The sequence below is a fragment of the Arachis duranensis genome, chromosome 7 (assembly GCF_000817695.3).
Source record: "Arachis duranensis cultivar V14167 chromosome 7, aradu.V14167.gnm2.J7QH, whole genome shotgun sequence".
Taxonomy (NCBI): domain Eukaryota; kingdom Viridiplantae; phylum Streptophyta; class Magnoliopsida; order Fabales; family Fabaceae; genus Arachis; species Arachis duranensis.
Window position 1 is genome coordinate 12772230 of NC_029778.3, and position 5340 is coordinate 12777569.

Below are 5340 nucleotides of genomic sequence, written 5' to 3' on the forward strand. Positions count from 1 at the left end.
ATCTTCTCATTTTTATTATACGTTCATGAAACACTTTTTTGTTGGAATATTCCTTCAGCTTAAGTAGGGACTCAATCTTTTTATTTAATATTAATTAATTGTTTAAAATTATTTTAATCTCTAAATTTTAAATCATAAATTTTTTAATAAAATAATTTTAAAAAATTAACTAATATTAATTAATTAAAAGAAATTTTCGGGAGATATTAAGCATTAACGGTGGTGACCCAATTCCAATCCAATTTTCTCCAAATAGGTTGGAATGTTAAGTGCTCATCCAAGATAAAAGTTTTCAACTAAATTAAGCAAAATGGTTTGCTATCAATGTATGCCATTTTTACTTTGCTCTTATGTTGAAAGAGATTATAACAAGAACTCATGATCAACAAGTTTTTCTTCCTTATTTTTAGGATTAATGTCTTTCTTTGTGTGTAACCGACATGGGATTTACATTTAATACAAAAAATAAAATATAAATTTATAGAATCATAAATGGTAGAGGATAATATGAACAATAGAGGTCTATATGGTAAATGGTATATGCATAGAAAATACAAATTAGTCAATATGACATATATATTTTTGTGGAAAACAAACATGTAAATATCTTATACTTTTCTTTAATATATTTTTAAAATAAAAGATCAAATTTGCATGCAACCTTAACAGGAAATTAGATCTTCTCAATTTCTTTTTCACTTGAAAATATAAAAAGTAATTACTCACTATATATTTTATAAATAAGACTAAAAATATATAAAAAAAATAAAAATTACATTTTTATTATAATATTGAGCCAATAATTATATTTTTTAGCTTTATTGATATTTGATATATTTCACCATGATATAAAGTTAGATATAAAAAAATTAAATGATCAAATTTTGGATACACAAATCTTGTTGTTTTAGATTTTTATTTTTTTTAGAGGCCTACTATACATACAAGTCTTTTTGGCTTACAAGTTATACAAGTTGCTCAAAGTCTAAGAAAAAAACACGCGTCCTTCCACAACACGTTCACTTTTTCTCTTCTTCCTCAATCAAAACGCAAACTATAAAGAAAAAACACGCGCCTCTTCCACAACACGTTCACTCTTCCTCTTCTTCCTCAATCAAAACGCAAATTGTCAAAATTCAAGGGACATTCGAAACAAACTACTACGATTCTGCAGAAACGTTCCAATTCCTCGCAAAGAGTAGAAGAAATCAAGAAGAAAAGATACAAATCTCCATCAAAAATCACCAGAAAAAAGGAAAAAACATTATTCAAGGTACTGTTTTACTGTTCTTTTAGGTTTTTCTTCTAGATTGTCTCTGTCATGTGCCACATCATTAACCAACAAAACATTAAAAGATTTCAAGAAGAAATATACTGTCTCTCCCTGTTTTGGGGTATTTCTGTAATTCTTTGGGTGTATTTCTGTAACCGTTTGGGTGTATTTCTGTAATCCTTTCTGTAACTGTTTGGGTGTATTTTTGTAATCATTTGGGTGTATCTATGTAATCGTTTGGGTGTATTTCTGAAGTTCCATTATTTTCAAAACGATTTCAAAGCTTGATTTCAGAAACCATGAAAATTGAAAAAAATGAAGCAAAGAGAGAACGCACGAAGGAGATCCAACAAATTTGGCAAGAAATTCAAAAAAAGAAACGAAATCTTTTGAAAAATGGAAGTTATATATTTGTGCGTTAATTGATTTGAATTGATTTAAAATTCTGTTAACAAGGCACGTAACATAAGCAGTGCGTTTAATAGGTGAGTTTCGTTCAGACTTGTAAAATTTATAAATACAAAACACTTGTATGTAGAGATTAATTTTTTTTAATATACAAAACTAAAGTTTTAGATTTGTATTCTACAAATCCACAACTCAGCATTTATAAAATTTGAGAATAATTTTTTTTAATAATTTTATAACTCTTTAAATTTGAGAGTCAGATTTTATAATTAAAATTAAAAAAATTAACATCCATAATAATAATAAAAAAAACACGCCATCTTGCCATTACAATATATTATACACATTGTTATTCTATTTCTAAAAAAATCAGCCTAAAAATTACATTTTATATCCTCAATTAAAAAATAAATAAAAAATTCCATTCCTACCTTAACATCTAATAACATGAGCAGATAGAAAGAAATGTGGGGGCTTGGCTATACTTTTTGCGACGATGAAGATTATTCTAGAATTAGGGGAAGAAGATAAATAGTATTAAGAATATAAATGGACCTAACTAACTACTTATGCATGTGTTCCAGATCGCATACCAAACCCACTAAAAAATAGCCAAACCAAGAGGATAAGATGAATTTCTTATTTTGTTTCTGGTACTATCTGACATAAAATTCCTTGGAGGTCCACTATATTTATGAACGAGGTCAATTTTGGTTGTTGCTTAATGCTTTTAGATCATAGATGTTTGGTTGTGCAGCTTGGGTTTGACTCTGCAATTCATGAATTCAATGTCGCCCTTGCAATATTCACTTTGTTCAGATTGTCACGGCCTTGGACACACTCCAACGTTATCGTGCCGGCACTCGGACTTATTCAACCTCTTGAGCTAAGACCAAGTCAGCCTAACCCTCAATACTTAGCAAGAAAGCTAAGAATACAAGAGAACACAAGAGAAAGGAAGCTTTGGTGGAAGAACACTTTATTGCTCAAGTGTGGTTACAAATGATTCACACACCCCCAAACTCTAACTCTCACCCCTATTTATAGCCATCCACCCCCTCAATGGATGGTTAGGATTAAATTTAATCAACGGTCCAGATTAATCATCCAGAACCTTCTTTACAAATATCTATCCTACCACAACTCTCTAAAAGTTTCTAGATTATTCCATACCACTCTTTATACTTCTATATACATCTATACTCTTCTAGAATACTCTATGACCTTCCAGAGTTTTCTAGAACCTTCTAGAGTATTTCGGAACCTTCTAGGACATTCTAGAACGTTCCGGAACCATCTAGAGTATTCTCAAACACTCCAGAAAATTATACAAACACTGTTAAATTTAACCTTCTAAAATTTACCGTGACATTCTCCCCCACCTAATGCGCAGACGTCCTCGTCGCGTTCTGTTCATGATAGCGCTCTAGGTGTTCTTGGAATTGCCACAGATCTTCACGAGCTTCCCAACTAGCTTCAGTTATCGGAAGTCCTTTCCACTTGATCAAGTATTGGATACTTGGTGGTACTCCTCTTCGTCGCACGACGCGATTAGCTAAGATCTCTTCGATTTCTTTATCAAAGGATCTAATCACCATAGGCGGAGTGCGACTTGAGTCACCTCTACTTGGTTCGTCTTGGTCTCCATGATATGGTTTAAGCATACTCACATGGAAGACCGGGTGAATCTTCATAGAGGGAGGAAGTTGTACTTTGTAAGCAACCTCCCCAACACGTCCAATGATCTCAAATGGCCCTTCGTATTTGCGGATTAAGCCCTTATGAACCTTGCGAAAGGCTTTGAATTGTTGTGGAAGAAGTTTGATCATTACCTTGTCTCCCACTTGATAGCTTGCATGCTTTCTCTTCTTATCTGCCCATTTCTTCATCCTCTTGGCAGCTTTGTCGAGGTAAGAACGAGTGACATCTGCTTGTTCTTCCCATGACTTAATCATATGATAAGCTCCAGGGCTCTTCCCTGAGTAAGAGGAAGAAAGAGAGTGAGGTGTAAGCGGCTGTTGTCCAGTCACAATCTCGAATGGGCTCTTCCCTGTAGACTCACTCCTTTGTAGATTGTATGAGAATTGAGCAATGTCTAGGAGTTTTGTCCAATCCTTCTGATTAGCGCTTACAAAATGCCTCAAGTAACCCTCAAGTAAGGCATTCACTCTCTCAGTCTGCCCATCGATTTGAGGATGGAAGCTTGTTGAGAAATGAAGCTCCGACCCAAGGAGTTTGAACAGCTCTGTCCATAGTCGTCCTGTAAAGCGTGGATCTCGATCACTAATGATGCTCTTAGGCAATCCCCAGTACTTCACCACATTCTTGAAGAATAGTCGTGCTGCTTCCTCTGCAGTGCAGTCAGTAGGGGCAGGTACAAAGGTAGCATACTTCAAAAATCGATCCACTACCACAAGAATAGATCCAAATCCCTCAGACTTTGGTAAGGCAGAGATAAAATCTAGAGAAACACTTTCCCACGGTCGTTCTCACCCGCTTGGTGTCTTGTTTTCAATCTTATCTTGTTGGCACACAAGACAAGTCTTCACATAGCTCTCCACTTCATCTCTCATTTGAGGCCAATAATAAGAAGATTCAATGAGTGCCTAGGTCCTTCGTTGACCTTGGTGACCAGCCCACTTGGTGTCGTGGCATTCTCTCACTAATTTTCTTCTTAGATTTTCCCATTTAGGGACGTATAGTCTCCTCCCTTTAATGTAGAGAAGGTCGTTTTCTAACCAAAATCTTTTGGTCTTACCTTCTCTAGCCAACTCCACCAACTTCTTGGCTAATGGATCGTGATGTAACCCTTCCTTGATGGTATGCACAATATCTCCTGCAACCATAGAAATGGCCGCCAACTCAGCCTTGCGACTCAGCGCATCTGCTACCACATTAGTCTTGCCTGACTTGTATTCGAATTTGAAATCAAACTCAGCCAAGAAGTCTTGCCACCTAGCTTGTTTGGGGCTTAACTTCTTTTGAGTTTGGAAGTAGCTTGTAGCCACATTGTCTGTCTTGACGATGAAGTGTGAACCAAGCAAATAGTGACGCCAAGTTCTCAGACAATGCACCACCGCGGTCATCTCCTTCTCTTGGACAGTGTATCGCCTCTCTGTATCATTCAACTTGCGACTCTCAAAGGCAATAGGATGTCCTTCTTGCATCAGAACTCCTCCAATAGCGTAGTCAAAAGCATCAGTGTGGACTTCAAACACCTTTGAGTAGTCGGGTAGTGCTAGTACTGGTCCTTCTGTGATAGCAGCCTTCAACTCATCAAAAGCCTTTTGACACTCCTTTGACCATTCCCAAGAGTGGTTCTTCTTGAGAAGATCAGTTAATGGTGCAGCCTTGGCGGAGTATCCCTTGATAAACCTCCGATAGTAATTAGCCAACCCAAGGAATGACTTCAATTCGGATACCTTGTTTGGAGGTTCCCACTCTTTGATAGCCTTCACTTTTCCTTGATCCATGCAGAGAGTTCCATATTTAATGATGTGTCCCAAGAAGTGGACTTCGTCTCTTGCAAAGGAACACTTTTCCTTCTTCACATATAGGTTATTCTCTGGCAAGATCTTGAACACGGTTCGTAAGTGTTCTACATGTTCCTCCAAAGTATTGCTATAGACAACAATGTCATCCAAGTAGACCACTACAAA